The sequence below is a fragment of the Lagenorhynchus albirostris genome, chromosome 3 (genome assembly GCF_949774975.1).
Source record: "Lagenorhynchus albirostris chromosome 3, mLagAlb1.1, whole genome shotgun sequence".
Lineage (NCBI taxonomy): Eukaryota > Metazoa > Chordata > Mammalia > Artiodactyla > Delphinidae > Lagenorhynchus > Lagenorhynchus albirostris.
The window spans coordinates 7,955,677-7,978,326 of record NC_083097.1 but is presented as its reverse complement, the minus strand read 5'-3'; the positions used below and the strand labels follow the sequence as shown (position 1 = coordinate 7,978,326).

The following is a 22,650-nucleotide window of genomic DNA, read 5'->3' as shown; positions in this document are numbered from 1 at the left end:
AGGACATTGATTAATAAGTATCAAACATATATATATATTTAAAGGTACAGTCTTTCTTTGCTTATAGATACTCAAGATATATACAAGGCTCAATGTCAGAAAATTACACTCAGGAGTGTTTTATCTCCATGCTGCAAACCATTTGCATTTCCTGTAGGTATCCCCGCAATCTTTTAAACTTAGCATTTCCCCCCCACCCCCCGCCCATACAATACTTATAAAAAGGCGACTTGAGGTATTTTGAGCATACCGATTTTATTTTAAGGAAAGTGGGTTGCTAGAAAAATATATCTAGACATTTAACCATAAACACCAGGAAAAATACTTCAGATTTCTAGAATACTTTGGTCTTCTGGATACATAGCTGAGGTAAAACACATCTTTTATTAATAGACCCTTACTGAAAGTGAGATTAATTACTAAGCTTTTCTAAGTAAAAAATAAGTGAGCATTTCTTATTGAATATATGCCCTGATCGTTGTATCCTTGAGTTCTTGCTGAGGTCTGCAGTAGATAGATTTTAAGCAGGCTGTTCCCTTGAACGTGGCTGTGACGTCTGGGAAGGTGGTTTTCACCTGTGAAGTGAGATCAAGAGAGCTCACTGGTGAGCAGAGCTCACCTGGATGGGGCGAGGGCCAGGTTACTCTGTGCTAACCTGCACGGAACAACCAGCAGTGGCAAAGCATGTTCACCTGACCAGACGTGGGAAGCTTGAAGCAGGCCCTGGATGGACTTGGGTGGAAACTGAGACTGCAGAGAAGGGGACACAATGGAATGTCCAGTGCACAGACTGGCAGAGCGCTGGTGCCCACGTGGTTGACCTGGTCCTTCCATTTAAGGTCCAGGAAATTGCACTTTGTCCCATGCCCATGCTCAGATGTGTCATAACTATTTTTTCCATTCTATCCTAGTTCCTGGGCTGCTTTTTTGGAATAAAACTGGTCTGCTTACCTCTGCCAGGGGAGTGGGCTGCTACACTAAAAGGGGAGTGAGCGTTTCTTGGGTTAAAAAAAACCTAAAGAGTTTCTGGGGAAGCTCAAGGGATGTGAGTAGGAGCTGATGACTCCCTGAACTCTCCTTTCTCGGTGATTCTTCATCTGTAAAAATTCTGGGGAGCATCCCAATGTCACCTGCAACCTTATTCATGGGTCTTCCAAATACTTAAAATTGGTGAACAAAAAGCAGCATTGTGCAATTTTAGTGATGCTCAAACAGATATCTTTTTATCAATGTTTGGCCATTTTAAGAAAAAAAACTGATGGGGTTGATCAGATGATCCAGCAGTTGTTCCAGTTCTTAAATGCCATGGATCTAAAAGAAGGAAAACAGGGGGGAAAAGAGAACATATGTTGATGGTGATTGTAACGTGTTCCCGCCTCATTGGTAGGAAAATCCAGTTACGATGTAAATGTCTAGAGTCACAACTTCTGGGCTGAAGTTTTTCATGATATTAATATAATCTCATCGCATTGTAAGGATCACCAACAGCAAGGTTTCCCTTTAAGGTCATTTGTGACCCACAGCAGCATCATGATCTCTTCTGGGTGATGTTCTCTGCAGCCCCCTCCCAGCTTCTCTCCTCTAAGTTGGCAGTTTAACCATGTGGCTGGAATTCAAGCACAAGGGAGGGAAGAAAAGACAAGACAAAATCAATTACTTATTTCAGAGACATAAGAGATCCTTCATAGTTCCACCCAGAAACTGAGGTGAATCAGGAAATGGATGGCGTTTTTCAAATCACATGAATCAGCGCCCCAGAATTCATCATTTCCACCACGCGTTTGGTTGGATTTCTCATTCTTTTACATTAACTGCATGGCTTACCTAACACAGTTTAGGGAAAGCTATGATTTCATTTTTAAAGGAAGAGAACTAAACAGTTTTGTTTTGAAATGATCACCTCCAGTTTTGACTGTGATGTGTAGCAGCTTAATGCCAGAATTTCTTCAGTGAGTAGTTCTAAGGAAAAATCCCAGAAATTGCATTTGGAAAAAGGAAACACCTGTGGATTCTTTTAAATAATTTTTGTTGTAGAGAGCCTACTTCTGTGCTGGACCCTGGGTGAGTATTTCACTTACGTCACTTTCTTTTTCCTTTAATGTTTACAAGGACCTATGTGACATTAGGTTTGTTTAAGCTCCTGATGAAGAAACTATACCTCAGAAAAGTTCAGGAACTTTCTCCAGGTCACAAGGCAAAGTCATGACTTCAGTTTAGTTCCATTTTGCTTTAAAACTAAGGATGCACCCTAAATTATTATTTGGTTTCTCCCATTCCTTATTTTTATTATTAATGTATTTGTAATTCATTATCACTAAAAATACATAATAATGCTTTGGTATAGTCTGTAAAGTACCTGTAAAATCGACCCCCCCCAAACATACATATAAAGTTACATAACTTATTGAATTAAATGTTACTAGCCCTCCTGGGTTATGGAGTAGATAGCTACTTCCTTCCCACTGCTTAGCTCTCTATATGCAGAGAATTTTTTTTTAACGCCTTTAACTGTAGTGTTGAGGGGCAAAGAACAAGGAGTAGTTAAACACATTTGGGTTCTAGTTTCTTTCTCCCTTTGCCCTGGCATCTGGAGGATACAAGGTCAGCATATCCACCCAAGGGTTGCAAGGTCAGGTGTAGGGCAGTGTCCTCCCTCCCCTTCCCACCTCCCCAGGGACAGAGCAGTCGGGCTAGACCTTGGCCAGCCTCCTCCTCCGGGGGGGGAGCGCTCCTGGGCCTCTGTGCCACGTAAACAGGAGAATCGGAATGTCGGGAATGGAGCTAGTGCCCCACGTGTCAAGCACAGAAGGAGGCGTGTTAAGCTTTTCATTAAGGCCCCAGGAGCCCGGCAGCTGCCAGGCACCAGGCTGAGCGCTCCCAGCACAACCCAAGGAAGAATGCACCCCCGAGACCCGCCCAGCTACTGACATTTCCTCCGGACGTCTTAAAGGAAATCCGAGTGAGGCCTTGAGTACCCACAGCAGCTCCATCACCAGCGCTACAGAGAGACTGGAGTTCTGAGGCTGGGCTGAGCTTCCATGGAAACCTGCGGAACTACTTTCTAGAAAAAAAAAATATTTCTAGAAACTAAAGACAAATCAATGTCAATTTGTTTTCCGATTCTTTTTCTCTTGGATCTGCGTGGCCATGACACCTTGCAGCTAGAGATGGGCTCTTTGTCTTGTAGCTGAACTCAAGGGCACAGTCTTGGGCACGCTGGGCCACTCCCACTATCGGGAATCCCAAGACCCGGCCACTGGCCCTGGAGCGGCTGTGTGAATGTGGGCCGTAGAGCTTTCCATTGTCACTGCGGTAAGAGGGTCGTGGTGGGGACGTTCATGAGTTTCCTTACGCAACGGAAACTTGAAAGCCACCCTTTGAGGCCGAGATGGAGAAAAAAGGGCCCAGAGAGACTGTTCCCCACCCCCATCCAGAAGGAAAGGGTCAGGCGCGGCCCTACAGCTTTCCCTACCGAAGTTTTGCAACAGAGTATCAACAAATTTTGCAACAAATTTCAGGAGTCTTGAAAGGTACTCTGCTTTCCAATTAAGAATCTTTTCACCTGAGTACTCGCTCGATAAAGGCGAAAGATTCGGCAAAAGGGCAGCAAGTATCAATAACATTTGCCCCATAATTGGTCGAGATAACTTTGTCCATCTGGCGGCCCCCTCTCTGGCTCAGCGTGGCCACCTGGGGACCCCTGACCTGCCTCCCTGGTTCGCTGCATCTGTTCGTTTCTCTAACTCAACTCTGCTGAAACTGAGCCGATCTAGCCGGGAGGCGCACCCCCAAATCGCTCCTCCAAGAATCCGCAGCAACTCCCTCGGTCTTTAAGAAGTTTCCAGCTCAGAGCGCGCAGGAGGATGTCGCACAGAAAGAACAAAATCACAGAGTCGGAGTCGGGAGGACCCCGCGGCCCCTGCCCCCGCTCTCATCACACGGCCGGATTCAGCCGGGGGACGCGCACGTACCTGGAGCTGAGGCCGGCGGAGTGGACGCGCCACATCTCGGGTCTCCGCCCGCGCTGCCTCCGGCCCTTTATGCCGACCCCCCAACTCTCCCCAGGTCCCCTCCCCCCGCAGCAGCCACGTCGGAGCTGCGGGACCGGGGGCGGAGGAGCTACAGAAAGTCTCTGCAAGGCGGGGGAGAGGGCGTCCCTGAAAGTCCAGGCTCGGGCGCAGTCGCACTGGGCAGGCAGCAGTGGGGCCCCTGGAGTCCAGGGGGACGCCGGGGTAGCGGAGGGGGTCCGGTCCCGGGAAGGGGAGGTGTCAGGGGAGGGGCCCAGGGAGGTCAGAAACGGGGTGGAGCGCTCGGGTTTCAGCCGGGCTGGGAGGAGGAGGAGGAGGAGGAGGTGCGGCAGAGGGGGCGGGGGCCTGGGCGGGCCCTGGGGCGGGGCGAGGCGGCCCCGCGCTCCCGGCCAGTACTCCCCGCGCAGCTCTACTCGCCGGGAAGGCGGCGCCGGCGGCGGCTTCTCTCCCTGCGTCGGCTCCCGCGCGCCGCGCTGCCGCCGCGGGTGGACTCCGCAGCCCCTGGCCGCTCGCGGTCCCTCCCCGGCGGCGGCCCCCACCCTCCACTTCTCTCGGCTGGGGCGGCCCAGCCCTTGTGGCCCGTCCGAGGGGCTCTCCTCTCCCACTCGGGCTCCTCTGCGGAGCTGGCTGGAGCACCCAAATTTGCCTCTTCGCCCGACGACCCCGTTGGGCGTGAACCTGCTCAACCCCGGTCCGGCCGTGCGCCCGGGGACGGTGCGCCTGGCGCTCGAGCCGGCGCCCCAGCCCGGAGCGCTGCGAGTTGGGGGTGGTTCTGGGCAAGTGGCGGGGGGCGGCGGCTGCTGCCTCGACTTCCCTCGCCGGGCGCTGAAGAAGCCCCTCAGAGCTGCTCCGGGTCCCCGGCGCTGGATGACTGGCACGAGGAGCGCGCCTCCCACCTGGTGAGCGACCCCCCCGCCCCGTCCCCGCGTGGCCGTAGCCGCAGCCCCGACCGAGCCCCTTTGGGGCCAGGACCCGGGGGCGGCAGTGGTCGGCGGGTGGGTCGAGTCGATCTCGGGCCGGGTCGATCTGCAGGCACTGGGCGGGGGGCAGCCCGGGGGCAGGGTCAGGACTACCGTCAGTGCAGGGGCGCGCACAGTTGAGCTAGTACACGGGCTGGAAGTTTGTGTCTCTGCCTTTGCAAAGGTCTGAGTGTGCAGAGGTAAGGAGCGGAAGCGACCCGGTGGGCGCCCGGGCGGTGGGAGAGAGGGCACCCCTACCCAACACCTCCATAAGGTGCGCACTGGAGGTCTTTGCACGCAGCCGGCGCGTGTCCAGGCTCGCATTGTCGGGAGCTAAAAGCAGGGGTCCCGGTGGCCGACACTTCGCAGTCCGGTAATCGCCGCCCGGGGCAAGGTTTTTCTGGGCGAGTTACTGGGGCTTTGCGGCGCCCGCGAGAACCCGGGAGGCGGTGGGACTTGGGCTCAACGCCACCGAGCGCTTTGGTTAATGAGGGAGACTGAGGCTGGCGGTCGCACAGAACGCCGCGGCCAGGGATGTAGGGGCCTGGGGAACCACTTGCTCCATGGGCTGTAGCCAGTCCACTCCGTTTCCGCGGGCATCTCTACGCCGCTCCACGATTTCGCATCCCCTGGCTCAGGATTTCGGGGCCGGAGGTAGATCTGGGCGCCGGAGGGAAGACGTGCGATGGAGCCGCCGCCGAGGAGTGATCTCCCCGGGATCGCTCCCCGCGGCGCTCGGTGCCCGGCCTAGCTCAGTCAGATCCCGATTCCCCGGGCTTTGGCGGGAAGCGCGTTCACCTCCTCGCCCTTTCCTCGCTTTGTACCTGGATGCGGATGTTCAGAGTTGGGATTTAACTTTCCTGCGCTTGCGGCGTCCCCGGGATCCCCGGCAGGGGGCGCTGAGAGCGAGCTCAGGAAGAGGGCGAGAGGATGCTAGGAGCCCTCGGTGCTGGGTGAGTGGGTGGAGGTCCGAGTCAGCAGAGCGAGACCAGGAGGATCTTGCAGTGATTTCACAGAGGTGGAGGATGGTGGAGGAGTTGGTCAGTTGACCTAAGGGAGCTGTCAGCCTTGTTAGAAGAAGGGACAGGAAAGGTGGTTTCCAAACTCAAGGCCCTTAAGTAGAAAGACTCCTTTCAGAGACAAACGTATCCTTGTAAACTGTTCCTGTTTGTGCATCTGTCTTCCTTCCTGTGACCGCTGTATTTACTCAGAAAGAAATCGAAATTGAGTGAAGATAAGGTGAGTTATGTTTAATATTGACATTAAGTTCTCAGGTGCACATTAGTTAAAATGCCAGGAGTTACAAATAATTGTCGCATCTTTTTTTTTAATTGAGGTTTATGTTGAATCTCGTATTTAAGCAAAACAATTGTATGTCACAGTTAGCTTTTCCAGAAGAGTTCTGTCACGATGGCCACCTTTGGAAACGACAGATATGTTATTAATTATAGAGTTAGTCTTTCCTAAGGAGACACAGAAAGACAAAAACAGACTTTACCAGGGAAAATTTTTAACACCTAATTAGGATTGCTAAATTAATTGCTAGTTAATGCCACTTTCATTATTGAAGAGAGGGTAAACTTTATCATACGCTATTTTGAGTGACCAATTCACACTTTCAGTTCAGGCAGATAATACCTTACCTTGTGTATCATTTAAATAACTATTCCTGTCTATGTCTGCGTTTACTGCAGAGGAAACAGGGATTCTGTACCCCCAAAGATTTTTTGCCATGCTTGTCTTAAATGAAAAAGCAGTCTGAAATGTAACTGCTTGGGCCCCTTGAAGCTTTTTTCTTGAGTTTCTTTCTTGCAGAAATTTTGCCACGAAATAGCAGCTCATCCACAGTGCTGCACGGGTCACTCTCATCATTTGCACACTCATGGAATTGGGGGGGTGATGAACCGGTACCTGCTTTTACATGCTTTTAGCCTTGTATGTACTTCCTTAATAGGGAGAAGGTGGATGATGCTAATCATTTTATGCCTTTTACAAACTACAGTAACTTATTTGGTTGTTTTAATGGCAAACAGCTGTGAGATTCCTGCTGTGAGCAAAGACTTTGGTCTCCTGGGTGGTAAAGCTTGCCTTTGTCCAAAAGAAGTTTCTGAGATGTTCAAAACTTGGTAAAAATAAACCTGTGCTCTTCACTGCTGTCTCCTTTTAAAATGATTTCTTCTCCATGTCTGGATAGAATGAAACATAGAAACATATAGTGCAGCGGCTGTTAAAAGATGTCGGCCAGTGGGGCATGATGAATTACGCATGTTCTAAACTTTTGCTTAAGTTTTAGTGTTTGTAGACCTTCTGAATCCCCATTCACAGCTTTGCAGTGAGAAATCTTGCTTCACTTTAGATTCTTGATCGGAGATGTTAAAAAGCAGCAAACTTTTCTCTGTGTTGTATGCTAATTGCTCAAAATAACAGATGCCGGTTCCTTGGGACTCTCTCATATGCCCCTGATACTAGAGAGAGCTGCTTACCTGAATCATTACATAATTTTTTATTAACTTCGTGATTATTTTTAATGAATCCAAATGTCTGTTTTTGTTGTTATAAAGTCATTGAAATTAAGGCTTTTCTTCTGATATGCATACGGGAAAATGGCGGAGGGGGGAACAGACCTTCATTAAAGGTCCAGCCAAAGGTCTAAAGGCATTCCATTATGGAAACAAGTGATCAGCAACTCTTGAGTTAACTAAGGTTAGGAACTAATCCCTAACAAGAAATTTGGATCACAGAATCCTCCAGTTTGTGAGACAGAACAAGTTAATTAGTTTATAATATGTCAGAGTCAAGGATTCCGTTTTTGGAGTAGTCTATGCACAGGTGTTTGAGAAAAGTCCCACATCCTGCAGTAAATCCCCCATAATTCTTGATTCTAAAATCACATCATATTTGTGTTTAAAAATGCTCCTGACATTGTTGCTACAGGTACGCAGACAAATTGCTTAGAGTATAATTATAACACCAAAGTGACAGTTTTTATGTTTAGAGTTAAATAAAATTTTTTAAAATGTAGCTTTTGCCCTGGAGCAAATTGAGTTGCACTGAAGTGCAAAGTGTGTGCACGGAACCTGGTACATTTCTGCCCACACGTGTCTATTTGCATATTTATATAGAGAAAGCGAACAATTTTCTTAAGTCCTAAGATGAGTACACATAAGCACTTTAAGCTGTTTATACTATCTTTGTGTACTGTTGTTGATAAAGTAGACATTTTCACATATGTCTCTGGCAACCTTTTAAAATTGAGATGCAGAAGTTTTGTTGAAAATTACTGGCTTTTATCACTCTGCTTGCTGCCTTGTAGAAACGATCAGCTGTAGATAGGGGGCAATCTGCTGTCTCTAATTCCTGCACAAATTGGTGACATATTAAAGATAAATTCAACAGGTGAGGAGTAGCTAGTTCATTGGGAAGCAGTTCGAAGAAGCAGCTTTTGTTGTGCTTGCTAAAGATATCACTGATTTCTTTGATGAATTTATCGGGTACTGGGTATCTTAGATATATATAGAATCAATTTCTAACGACAAGAAAAGAGGAACAAAATTAAAGTAAGCTGGAATATACATAGACAAACTTGTTTTGATTCAGAATTTATGCCAAACAGAACAAAGCAAACGAAAACTTGATCCAAGAGAAGGTCCAGTATAACAAGTAACTTATTATAATGTACTGGTATTGACACAATTAAGCTTTGCCATCTAAAGGTTCTAGAGCTAGGGAAACTTGGCTCTGAATTTCACAGAGTATTCTGAAGCAACTTCAAAAACAAGTTATATAGTTCCCTGGGGTGTGACATTTAAAATAGGATGAACCCAATGGTGGGCTCAAGAAAACAGAAAATTTTCTCAAAGGAATTGCTGTTGTCTTTTTTTCTTTACCTTCTTTTATTGTCCAAGATTAATGGTTGTTTGACAAGAGCAAAGTTGAGCACTTTGCTTCTCTTTCCTAAGTTTTAAAATATATTAGGTTAGTACTGTTGCATTTGGAAAAAAGTAAATCATTCCATTCTTTACTCTTTTTTTTTCCTACATGTACTAGAATTGGCTTCCTGATTAATATTGAAAACCACTATATTTTAAAAGAGAATAAAGTTTTAGAGGGTGAATTTCTTTTATTTCTGGAAGGCCATGGACTCACTAATCTTTATCTTCCTATCTGTCATTCATTACTTGTCATCATCTCTCTGGGGAATCAGCTACACTAGGATTCACGTAGAATGACGAGGAGGTACACATTGGAACAATTTTATTTTATGTTGCATTTTTATGTCCATTTGAGAGTAGATTACATTACTGCAATAGGTAATTCAATTACAGATATGTATGATAAATAACCAGGAGACTGATGCTATCAGAAGGCAACTCTACTGGAGAAATAATACAGTATTTGCTGAGATGTGAAATTAAATAAGTTCTAGGAAAGTGACCGTCAGGATTGAGCAAGGACAAATTGTTCACAGGAAATAGAGCCTCTTTCAATCAGTTCACATTCACCCAACACTTGGCAACGATATATGATATGCCTATGCAAAGAAAAACAGAGTCAGAAAAAATAAAAAGCAGTAAGAAAAATTCTGCTAAGCCATTTCCTGTAAGTTGTCTGCAGAAACATAAGATGGTTAGTGCCTGCTGTAACTTCCCGGAAGAGATCCGTTTCTCACCAGCTGACCCCAATACAATTCCATACAAAGAACTTCCTTTCTGTAAAGGAAACTGGAGATGTGACACATCGTGGTGAGGGCTTCCAAACCTGTGCTCAGTCAGCCACCAAGGATGCAGCTGCCCCACGGCCAGGACTACTCAAGCACTCAGTGCCAGGCCAGCATCCCCGACAGAGGCCAGGGGCATTTATGGCTGGACATCCTGCAGCCAAATGGGCTTTAGCATCACACCCTGCTTCTGTGATTCCTTTTACGGGGCTGAGATTTAGATCTGCTGTAAAACTTTACCGATTGTAAAGCTGAGAACATTGTGTGTAGCTGGTAGCATAAAGCAAAAATAATTGCTCTGGATGTCAACCGTCCTTTCTTTGTTCAGCAGACGTTGCTCTTAAGCCATGGCTCATGCCAGTCGAGGTACATGTGGGAACTGAGTAAGAATTTGCTTCTGAGATGCCTGTCAATTCCTGCCTGTTCTAGCTGTGGACTTGACTTTGGGAAAGTTAGTGCTAGGAAAGCTGGGTAGAATAAATTACCAGAAGCCCGGGCTTTAACAGAGTACTTGCCTAATTGGGCAGGGCAGTTGGGAGAGGCCTTGGCCTCCAGTGAAGCACTTGATGGCCAGGGAGAGGTCCCCACGGGACAGGCCCGCCTACTGTGCTGGAGCTATGTCAGCGGTGGTTGGACAGGTTGCAGGCCAGCTGGAGAGGGGTGGTGAGGGCAGCAGCAGTTCACAGTGGCGTAACTGTCCCCGTGTGACTGAGGGGTGTCAGATAGAGGTCCTGGGAGGGCCCTGCACAGAGGATGCGGGCGGAGCATGTGGATGGACTTGGAGACGGCCCGGCAGCAGGTGTGGGTCAGGATGCCAGGCCTGCATCGCCCCTGGGGGCCCCCACCTTACAAGCAGGTCCTCCAGAAGATAGAAGGGGAGGAGTAGCCAGGAAGTGGGGTAGGACTTCCCTACAAGAGTGATGAGGATGTTGGGTTGCTCCAACCCAACGTGCTGTATTTCTTTTCTTTTTTTTTTTTTTTTTGTGGTATGCGGGCCTCTCACTGTTGTGGCCTCTCCCATTGCCGAGCACAGGCTCCGGACGCGCAGCCTCAGCGGCCATGGCTCATGGGCCCAGCCGCTCCGCAGCATGTGGGATCTTCCCGGATCGGGGCATGAACCCGTGTCCCCTGCATTGGCAGGCGGACTCCCAACCACTGCGCCAGCAGGGAAGCCCCATGCTGTATTTCTAAAAGACTTTCACCAACAGAGAATGGAAGCTTAGCAGCCACATGAGACTGCCACTGGTGAGTCTTCCATGTCTAAAACAGCGCCTGGCACACAGGCTGCCCTGGGTTCATACGTGTGGTGAATGAATGAATCAGTAGATGCCTTTATGTGGTATATAAATAGTACAGACTGCGATATAGTGTCCTGGATAAAGGCTGTGACCTTACTAAGACTTTGGGGACCAACCGTGGAAGCTGAACACTATTTAGGTGGAGAAAAGTGTTTCAAATACCCCCAAACTGATTTATTTGCAGAGTCTTGAAATAAAGATGTCTTTGTGAGTCAAGGACTGTGCACTTCACGTATCCTAATACAGGGCTATTTGCACCGTTGTAAATGCTTGTTCCGTCAATTGATGACCTTGCTGGACTTGGAGATTAGCATAAAACACTTTATGTGTATTCAAATAGTTTATTAAACATAAAAAAGTGAAATTCAGGGATGTTGTTTACTTATTGAGACCAGCTCCCCTCCCCTCGCCCACCCATAGGCACAAAAATTCCAGGGAATGTATTGTATCCTCATGATGTATTTTCACACATTACAGAGACTTTTAGAAATTCTAGAATATTTTAGAACTAGAGAAGCCTTTTTTATTTTATTTCTGCGATGAGGCCCATAAGCCTTGTCACTTAGTTGGATTTATAGATTTAATAAGCTGAAACAGATGAGTGGATAAATAAAATGTGGTCTAGCAGCAATACAATGGACTACTATTCAGCAATCAGATGAATGAACTCTTGATAGAAGCTGCAGTAAGCGTGAACTTGGAAACATTATGCTTAGTGAAAGAAGCCAGTCACAAAAGACTGCATGTCGTATGATTCCATTTATAGGAAATGTCTAGAAAAGGTAAACCTGTGAAGGCGGAAGGCAGATTCGCAGTGGCCTGAGGCTGGGGCTGCAGGTTGGAAGGTACTGCAAATGGGCAGGTGGGACTTTTCAGGGCAATGGAAATGTTCTAAAACTGCATTGTGGGGATAGTCACACAGCTCTGTACGTTTACTAAGAATCATCGAATTGTACACTTACAGTGTGTGAATGTTGTATCATGTAACCTATACCTCAGTAAAGTTGTTTACAAAAAAAAGAAATCTGGGACATAATCTCTAAAGTTAGAGTACGTGAAACCCCATGACCTAAACAAATCCTGCTGTGTTTCCTGGGAACTGTGTCTGTGTTTCCAGCGTTTTCACAAAGCCTAGTGCCTTGGCCACCAGATGCCAGGACAAACAGCCTCTCTTTGATCCCACGGCACTTCCTGGGAAGTGTATCATAGCTGTGATCTCTGTCATGAAAACAAGCAAACCCAGGTTGTTTCCAGATGAGACCACGGAACCGAATCAAATCCATTAAACTCATCGGCCCACCTGGCTACTCCATGTTTGCTACACCCCGATTCCCAGTCGTTTGTTAGAGGATACTTCTCTTCTGCCAGTTTTATTGGTACATGGACATCGCTCCAGGAGTGGGGGTGGAAATCTTTGAAAACATAGTCTCCTGATCTCATTAGAGCTGCAGGGTCTGGGACTCCCGGAGCATGGCTCTGCTCACCAAGGGATGCTGGTTTCCTGGGATGGAGCAAAGTGCACACCTGCTTCTGTACCCTTGTTCACTTAGCAGAGCTTTTGCTTCCCCTGGTGAGGTTACTTCTAACAGCCAGAGCCAATGGCGCAATGCATAGTTTTGAATGCCCAGAGCCTGAATGGTTGAAGTGGAGAGCGCCTTTTTTTTCCCCCATTAGAAGAAGAGCCATAGGATCACTTATGGCTCTTTCCATTTTTCTTTGACATGTTTTTGCAGTTTAAAGCACAAGCTGAGGTTAGGTTATGGGTAGAGGTACATGTGAATTGCCTCTAATTTCACTCTCTTGCCCTTCCCTCCTCTGTTTCAACTCCCTTCCCCATGTGAAAGGGACTTGCCAGGCTTTGTCCAGGCAGTGGCATCTCCAGTGCCTGCCTCTTTGCTCTGGGGATTCAGAGCTGCTGCTGGATGCTGTGATATCGTAGGTGTCATCGACGGACATGTTCTTTGGCTCAGTCTTGTCCCTGGGCTGCTTCATGTTGGCTCCTATAAGTCAGTCCTCATCTAGGTCAGTTACAAGTATGACGGGAATGCGGTGGCAATTTAATTTCATCCCAGCATTTGTTTCACATCTGATGGTGCTCTCAGGCTGGGAGAAGCATGCATCGGCTTATCAGGTGAGAGAAGCACTTGTGAGAAGGCAGTGGGAACCTCTCCGTCCCTCAGCCTCCAGTCCTGATGGAAGAGATCGGAAGCCTTGGAGCTATGCTTCTCAAGGCCCTTCCTCTTCTCCACCTTGAACTCTCAGGTCCCTGGCCCCTGGTCACAAAGCTGGTGCCAGGAAGGTGAGGATACCTGAACCCAGATGCTTCAGTTGACAATATTTCCCACTCCACCTGTCTATCCCCACTTTCCTTACAATGCACATCTGAAACCAGTGTAAATGCCCCTCGTGAATGGAAATTGTGCCGTAGTCGGGGGTGGGGCTGGGTGAGGGTGGATATGGGAGGTCCTGGAGCTCTGCACCTCCGGGCAGGGCACATTGGCTGTCAAGGCTTCCCAAGCAGAGTCCTAAGTCAGGCCTGGAGCCAGATTTACTCCCTGTGTGCCCGCAGTGATGGAATTCCTAGCTTCTATTGCCAGCTTGTGAAAGAAAATCGTTCAGGAAACTGCAGCTGGTGAATAAGAACTGCAAAGATTCATTCACTTGAAAGCTGACGCCTGAAACTTTTAAGTTCGAACAAATTCTCCAGGCCCACCTGCTGGGTTTCCATCTCCTTGTGGTTTATCTTGGTGCAGAGGAAAGTCCGTGGTGGTAAAGGGCTCACGGTGGGGATCTTGGCGGACACCCCCCAGAGATGGTACTGGCCTTCTGGATGTCCCACACCTCACTCATCCCTGACCCAGGAATCTGTGCGGTAAGGTCCACTTCTTTTGAACTTCGTGGAGTAAATACCATTGCTTGGACGTTAGTTGCTAAAGCTGTAAACCCCAGTTAGACCGTAGAGGGGAATAGTCAAGTCTTCATAGTGGTTAGACACCTTGTCAATTCAAATACGTTGAAGACACTTTTAAGAAGAGTGTCTGTCAATGAATTAATTGTTTATTGAGGGAGGCTCAAGGAAATCAATGCTTTGAACTTGGACCATGGCTAGAGGAGAGACTGACTTGCCCAACATGGGGAAGAGAATACAGAGAGTAACATACCTTATGTTTTTGATTAGGAAGAATAGTGCTTCCAAGGCCTACGTAGTATTTAAAAGGGACTTTTTTTTTCTCATATAATGAAAATAATAACAGAAGATCAAACACTTTAGATTCAAACCCACTTTAGAAGTATATTTGATTTATTTGTTTGGGTTTGTGAATGGGAGTAGTACTAGCTTTGGAGTGAGTTTGGGAAATAGATAAACATTCTTCATTTAATCTTTGGGACCCTGAGTTCCTTGATAATCTTTCAGAGAAATCTCAGTTTTTCTTCTGGTGGCCGATTACTTTGCTCTTTTCTGTCAAGAGGGAAAAGAATATCATGGCCTCTTACCTAGTAAGTATGGATTAGAGGAGAAACTCAGTCAGGTGCAGATCTTGTTTCATACTTCTCCAGCGTGTCACCCATATCTTTGTCCTCTATCAGAATGCCCAGCTCCATTGGTGCATTGGTTTGGGGTCAACATGAAGAAGGGACACAGAAAGGAAAAGAGTGCCCTGAATGCTGGAAATCCTTCTGCGCTCCAGAGAATGTTGGTTCCATTTAGTCTTTTTCTTTCCTTTTAATAAATTCTATACTGACTTTTTCTGTCCTCCTCTCGCAACCCAGACAGTGATCCTTTTTTTGCAAAAGCAATCACAGCTCTGATCCTTCCCGTCATCAGCGAGCTTGTGATCTGCAGAAGAGCCACGAAGCACCATGTCACACATTTGCGTGGGAGCACAGCCCCAGTGGACTGGGACACTGGCCAACTTGCCCCTTGGAGTGGGCGCCATGGAGGTTGTGACCCACAAAGCGAGGCTACGAGTTCACCCCTGGGTGATCTGTAATGTGGAGTCTCTTTCATTTCTGGTGGTAGTGCGTGAACGTTGATGCAGGTTTTGGATTTGCTGCTAAGTGCCTTTCAGTGGGCTTTTTTTATATTGGAGTATAGTTGATTAACAATGTGGTGTTAGTTTCAGGTGGACAGCAAAGTGATTCAGTTATACATATACACGTATTTATTCTTTTTCAAATTATTTTCTCATTTAGGTTATTAGAGAATATTGAGCAGGGTTCCCTGTGCTATGCAGTGGGTCCTTGTTGGTTACCCATTTTAAAGATAGTAGTGTGTACATGTTAATCCCAAACTCCGAATTCATCCCTCCCTGTCTCCCACCCACTTTTCCACTTTGGTAACCATAAATTTGTTTCCTAAGTTGGTGAGTCTGTTTCTGTTTTGTAAATAAGTTCATTTGTATCATTTTTTTTTTTTAGATTCTGCATATAAGTGATATCATATGATATTTGGCTTTCTCTGTCTGACTTACTTCACTTAGTATGAAAATCTCCAGGTCCATCCATGTTGCTGCAGATGGCATTATTTCATCCTTTTTTAATGGCTGAGTAATATTCTATTTTTTGTTTTGTTTGTTACAAGGTATTTATTTATTTATTATGAATTTTTGAATTTTATTTTCTTTATTTTTTTATATGACAGGTTCTCATTAGTTATCCATTTCATACACATCAGTGTATACATGTCCCAATTCATCACACCACCACCACCACCCCGCTGCCGTTTTCCCCCCTTGGTGTCCATACGTTTATTCTCTACATCTGTGTCTCTATTTCTGCCCTGCAAACAGATTCATCTGTACCATTTTTCTAGGTTCCACATATATGCGTTAATATACAATATTTATTTTTCTCTTGCTGTCTTACTTCACTCTGTATGACAGTCTCTAGATCCATCCATGTCTCAACAAATGACCCAGTGTTGTTCCGTTTTATGGCTGAGTAATATTCCATCGTATATATGTAGCACATCTTCTTTATCCATTTGTCTGTTGATGGGCATTTGGGTTGCTTCCATGACCTGGCTGTTGTAAATAGTGCTGCAGTGAACATTGGGGTGCATGTGTCTTTTGGAATTATGGTTTTCTCTGGGTATATGCCCAGTAGTGGGATTACTGGATCATATGGTAATTCTATTTTTAGTTTTTTAAGGAACCTTTATACTGTTCTCCATAGTGGCTGTATCCATTTACATTCCCACCAACAGTGCCAGAGGGTTCCTTTTCTCCACATCCTCTCCAGCATTTGTTGTTTGTAGGTTTTCTGATGATGCCCATTCTAACTGGTGTCAGGTGATACCTCATTGTAGTTTTGATTTGCATTTCTCTAATAATTAGTGATGTTGAGCAGCTTTTCATGTGCTTCTTGGCCATCTGTATGTCTTCTTTGGAGAAATGTCTATTTAGCGCTTCTGTCCATTTTTTGATCCGGTTGTTTTTGTTTTTAATATTGAGCTACATGAGCTGTTTATATATTTTGGATATTAATCCTTTGTCCATTGATTCATTTGCAAATATTTTCTCCCATTCTGAGCGTTGTCTTTTCGTCTTGTTTATGGTTTCCTTTGCTGTGCAAAAGCTTTTAAGTTTCATTAGGTCCCATTTGTTTATTTTTGCTTTTATTTCTGTTACTCTAGGAGGTGGATCAAAAAAGATCTTGCTGCGATTTATGTCATAGAGTGTTCTTCCTATGTTTTCCTCTAAGAGTTTTATAGTGTCTGATCTTACATTTAGGTCTCTAACCCATTTTGAGTTTATTTTTGTGTTTGGTGTTAGGGAGTGTTCTAACTTCATTCTTTTATATGTAGCTGTCCAGTTTTCCCAGCACCACTTATTGAAGAGTCTGTCTTTTCTCCATTGTATATCCTTGCCTCCTTTGTCATAGATTAGTTGACCATAGGTGCGTGGGTCTATCTCTGGGCTTTCTGTCCTGTTCCATTGATCTGTGTTTCTGTTTTTGTGCCAGTACCATACTGTCTTGATGACTGTAGTAATCTTTGTAGTATACTATACTTTGTAGTATACTTTATAGTATAGTCTGAAGTCAGGGAATCTGGTTCCTCCAGCTCTGTTTATTTCACTCAAGACTGCTTTGGCTATTCAGGTCTTTTGTGTCTCCATACATATTTTAAGATTTTTTTGTTCTAGTTCTGTAAAAAATGCCATTGGTAATTTGATAGGGATTTCATTGAATCTGTAGATTGCTTTGGGTAGTATAGTCATTTTCACAATATTGATTCTTCCAATCCAAGAACATGGTATATCTCTCCATCTGTTTGTATCATCTTTACTTTCTTTAATCAGTGTCTTATAGTTTTCTGCATACAGGTCTTTTGTCTTCCTAGGTAGATTTATTCTTAGGTATTTTATTCTTTTTGTTGCAATGGTAAATGGGAGTATTTCCTTAATTTCTCTTCCAGATTTTTCATCATTAGTATATAGGAATGCAAGAGATTTCTGTGCATTAATTTTGTATCCTGCAACTTTACCACATTCATTGTTTAGCTCTAGAAGTTTTCTGGTGGCATCTTTAGGATTCTCTATGTATAGTATCATGTCATCTGCAAACAGTGACAGTTTTGCTTCTTCTTTTCCAATTTGTATTCCTTTTATTTCATTTTCTTCTCTGGTTGCTGTGGGTAGAACTTCCAAAACTATGTTGAATAATAGTAGTGAAAGTGGACATCCTTGTTTTGTTCCTGATCTTAGAGGAAATGCTTTCAGTTTTTCACCATTGAGACTGATGTTTGATGTGGGTTTGTCGTACATGGCCTTTATCATGTTGAGGTAAGTTCCCTCTATGCCCACTTTCTGGAGGGTTTTTTTTTTATCATAAATGGGCGTTGAATTGTGTCTAAAGCTTTTTCTGCATCTATTGAGATAATCATATGGTTTTTCTCCTTCAGTTTGTTAATATGGTTTATCACATTGATTGATTTGCGTATATTGAAAAATCCTTGCATTCCTGGGATAAACCCTACTTCATCATGGCGTATGATCCTTTTAATGTGCTGTTGGATTCTGTTTGCTAGTATTTTGTTGAGGATTTCTTCATCTATATTCATCAGTGATATTGGTCTGTAATTTTCTTTTTTTTGTAGTATCTTTGTCTGATTTTAGTATCAGGGTGATGGTAGCCTCATAGAATGAGTTTGAGTATGTTCCTTCCTCTGCAATTTTTTGGAAGAGTTTGAGAAGGATGGGTATTAGCTCTTCTCTACATATTTGATAGAATTCACCTGTGAAGCCATCTGGTCCTGGACTTTTGTTTGTTAGAAGATTTTCAAATACAGTCTCAATTTCATTACTTGTGATTGGTCTGTTCATATTTTCTATTTCTTCCTGGTTCAGTCTTGGAAGGTTATACCTTTCTAATAATTTGTGGTCAGAAAAGATGCTTGATATGATTTCAGTTTTCTTAAATTTACTAAGGCTTGATTTGTGACCCAAGATGTGATCTATCCTGGAGAATGTTCCGTGCACACTTGAGAAGAAAGTGTAATCTGCTGTTTTGGGATGGAATGTCCTATAAATGTCAATCAAATCTATCTGATCTATTGTGTCATTTAAAGCTTGTGTTTCCTTATTAATTTTTTGTTTTGATGATCTGTCCATTGGTGTAAGTGAGGTGTTCAATTCCCCCACTATTATTGTGTTACTGTCGATTTCCTCTTTTATGGCTGTTAGCAGTTGCCCTATGTATTGAGGTGCTCCTATGTTGGGTGTATATATATTTATAATTGTTATATCTTCTTCTTGGATTGATCCCTTGATCATTTTGTAGTGCCCTTCCTTGTCTCTTGTAACATTCTTTATTTTAAAGTCCATTTTATCTGATATGAGTATTGCTACTCCAGCTTTCTTTTGATTTCCCTTTGCATGGAATATCTTTTTCCATCCCCTCACTTTCAGTCTGTATGTGTCCCTAGGTCTGAAGTGGGTCTCTTGTAGACAGCATATATATGGGTCTTGTTTTTGTATCCATTCAGCAAGCCTGTGTCTTTTGGTTGTAACATTTAATCCATTCACATTTAAGGTAATTATCAATATGTATGTTCCTATTACCATATTCTTAATTGTTTTGGGTTTGTTTTTGTAGGTCCTTTTCTTCTCTTGTGTTTCCCAGTTAGAGAAGTTCCTTTAGCGCTTGTTGTAAAGCTGGTTTGGTGGTGCTGAATTCTCTTAGCTTTTGCTTGTCTGTCAGGGTTTTAATTTCTCAATCGAATCTGAATGAGTTCCTTGCCAGGTAGAGTAATCTTTGTTGTAGTTTCTTCCCTTTCATCACTTTAAATATGTCATGCCACTCCGTTCTGGCTTGTAGAGTTTCTGCTGAGAAATCAGTTGTTAACCTTATGCGAGTTCCCTTGTATGTTATTTGTCGTTTTTCCCTTGCTGCTTTCAATACTTTTTCTTTGTCTTTAATTTTTGCCAATTTGATTACTGTGAGTCTCAGCATGTTTCTCCTTGGGTTTATCCCATATGGGACTCTGTGCTTCCTGGACTTTGGTGGCTATTTCCTTTCCCATGTTAGGGAAGTTTTTGACTATAATCTCTTCAAATATTTTCTTGGGTCCTTTCTCTCTCTCTTCTCCTTCTGGGACCGCTATAATGCAAATGTTGTTGCATTTAATGTTGTCCCAGAGGTGTCTTAGGCTGTCTTCATTTACTTTCATTCTTTTTTCTTTATTCTGTTCTGCAGCAGTGAATTCCACCATTTTGTCTTCCAGGTCACTTATTTGTTCTTCCGACTCAGTTATTCTGCTATTGATTCCTTCTAGTGTAGTTTTCATTTCAGTTATTGAATGTTCATCTCTGTTTGTTCTTCACTTCTTCTAGGTCTTTGTTAAATATTTCTTGCATCTTCTCGATCTTTGCCTCCATTCTTTTCCCGAGGTCCTGGATCATCTTCACTATCATTATTCTGAATTCTTTTTCTGGAAGGTTGCCTATCTCCACTTCATTTAGTTGTTTTTCTGGGGTTTTATCTTGTTCCTTCATCTGGTACATAGCCCTCTGCCTGTTCATCTTTTCTATCTTTCTGTGAATGTGGTTTTTGTTCCATAGGCTGTAGGACATAGTTCTTACTTCTGCTGTCTGCCCACTGGTGAATGAGGCTATCTGAGAGGCTTGTGCAAGTGTCCTGATGGGAGGGACTGGTGGTGGGTAGAGCTGGCTGTTGCTCTGGTGGGCAGAGCTCAGTAAAACTTTTGTCTGCTTGACTGCTGATGGGTGGGGCTGGGTTACCTCCCTGTTGGTTGTTTGACCTGAGGCGACCCAACACTGGAGCCTACCCAGGCTCTTTGGTGGGGCTAATGGCGGACTCTGGAAGGGCTCATGCCAAGGAGTACTCCCCAGAACTTCTGCTGCAAGTGTCCTTGTCCCCACGGTGAGCCACAGCCACCCCCCCGCCTCTGCAGGAGACCCTCCAACAGTAGCAGGTAGGTCTGGTTCAGTCTCCCCTGGGGTCACTGCTCCTTCCCCTGGGTCCCGATGCACACACTACTTTTTGTATGTGCCCTCCAAGAGTGGAGTCTCTGTTTCCCCCAGTCCTGTCGAAGTCCTGCAATCAAATCCCGCTAGCCTTCAAAGTCTGATTCTCTAGGAATTCCTCTTCCTGTTGCCGGACCCCCAGTTTGCGAAGCCTGATGGGGGCTCAGAACCTTCACTCCAGTTGGTGGACTTCTGTGGTATAATTGTTCTCCAGTTTGTGAGTCATCCAGCCAGCAGTTATGGGATTAGATTTTATTGTGATTGTGCCCCTCCTACCATCTCATTGTGGCTTCTCCTTCGTCTTTGGATGTGGGGTATCTTTTTTGGTGAGTTCCAGTGTCTCCCTGTCGATGATTGTTCAGCAGTTAGTTGTGATTCTGGTGTTCTCACCAGAGGGAGTGAGAGCACGTTCTTCTACTCTGCCACCTTGAACCAATCTCAGTAATATTCTATTGTATATATGTACCCTGTCTTTTTACACCTAGCTGTTGGGATGGACCTTGATGTCTGCCAATTAGCCAATTTGCCTGCTAATGGCAGTGTGACCCAAATACGTTACAGTTTATGTGAGATTTTTTAAAAAAACCCTGGTGAAGGAGACCATCACTGCCAGCCAGATCCATCCCTGTGTCTTTCCTCTATGTGGGAAGAACACAATTTGTATTATAAATGTATTTCTATCAAAGAGTTTGGCATTAGACATTTAAGAATTTGTTGAAAGCTAAAGGAGTTCATATAAAGATATAATTAGAGGTACATTTGAAACTTGTAAAATATACATGTTTGAAGTGCTTGGCTTTTCTGAGCAATTGGGAGGTTGTTAGCTGTTTCCTTTTCCTAGATTAGCTTCCAGATGATTAATGGGATTTATTTAATTAAATGTTCACATTTAAGTGAAGTGGAGGCCCAGGGAGTGTTCTGAAAATAGTATCAATTGTTTTCTATTGATCTACAATATGCACTATGGCTTGCTTATACTTAGAGAAAAGACATTCAATTTTATATTAATAATCTTTTTAAAATTATTTAACTGTTAGCTCTAAAGTGAAAAATCTGTTTAAAAAAATCTTATGAGCACCCTGAAAATTTCCCTATCATGAAATGCTCCTCCTTTACTGCATTCCTCAGGAGGAAGCCAGTTTTGAAATGAGAAGCACGTTTCTGTGGCTGCCACAGTAGGTTGAAATGTTCCGAGGGGTAGCTGGGCTATTTTTAATGAGTTCCAATGTATCCTGTGGTGGCTGATTTCCAATGATCCAAAATTAGTCATGGGATCTTGGCCACCACAGTGTCTGGGGTTCAGATGATCAGCGTGCTCCATGTCTTTAAACTGTCAACCTAAATCTACCGCTAGCATTGATTGCTTTGGTCAAACAATATATCATTCTTTGGAGAAAACAAAAGGACAGCCTCTCATTGTGAGCCAAGAGGTCAGGAGCTGTGGAATTACATGCTAGGTAAAGTGGGTGCTGACCAAAATTGGGAACACTTTCAGACTTTTGGAAGGTGACAGTCTCTTGGTGATGAGAACGGTTAAATACCTAACAGGGACATTTTAATTTTATTGGTAGGGTTATAAAAAAGAACAGCTGAGATTTTTTTTTCCCTCTTCTGTTTTGTTTACGTGAAAAGAAGGTCAAAGGAGAAGGTTGACGGGACCCCTAGGGCAGGAAAGGCTTGATGATCACAGGGGTCTTTCATCTGTAGAAAAAGGAAAGATACAGTTACCCTCCTGAAAAGATCTCTTCTTACACATGTTGCCCCCCAATCATTCTAGAGACAAATGACCGATTCACTTTGGAAGAGTTAAGTTTACATTTCCCTATGTGTAGAGAAACACTTCCTTATTAAATATATTCGCAGCATACAATTATCCTTTGCTGTGTTCATTGATGACTGTTTTTCCCAAAGAGTTTTTGTTTGGTTGTAAAGTAATCTATAGTTGATAGAGGATGGGCTAATTTTTAATAGCTTTATTCTGACAAACCCTTTCTGTTGTCTTAATTTAAATTGACATGGCAGCCGGGGAGGTGGATTTGATTCGAAGGAAAGGAAATGCACTTGATTGAAGCATAATGTCTCATTTGTTGACTGTTGACTGCCTTATAATTGATATAACCATTCCATAGAATTGCAGAATATGGGGGACACTGTTGAGGC

At 44.4% G+C, this 22,650-nt stretch overlaps 1 protein-coding gene, 1 long non-coding RNA gene and 1 other non-coding gene across 3 annotated transcripts in view; 1 reads left to right on the top strand and 2 right to left on the bottom strand.

Moving 5' to 3' along the window:
* Window positions 1-236: 236 nt before the first annotated feature.
* On the bottom strand, window positions 237-4,276 carry LOC132517966 (uncharacterized). The gene is made up of 2 exons (XR_009539848.1): window positions 3,972-4,276; window positions 237-1,606 (listed from the first exon to the last, which is right to left on the bottom strand). It is a non-coding gene; the product is annotated as an uncharacterized LOC132517966 (long non-coding RNA).
* Window positions 1,706-1,775, bottom strand: LOC132518952 (small nucleolar RNA SNORD123). Its single transcript, XR_009540065.1, has one exon. It is a non-coding gene; the product is annotated as a small nucleolar RNA SNORD123 (small nucleolar RNA).
* A 235-nt stretch (window positions 4,277-4,511) lies between the features above and the next one.
* SEMA5A (semaphorin 5A) overlaps window positions 4,512-22,650 on the top strand; it is a 484,691-nt gene continuing 466,552 nt past the window's right edge. The window contains exon 1 of the mRNA XM_060146858.1: window positions 4,512-4,927. The gene's annotated coding sequence lies outside the window, so the exon portion shown is untranslated. The remainder of the gene's footprint in view (window positions 4,928-22,650) is intronic.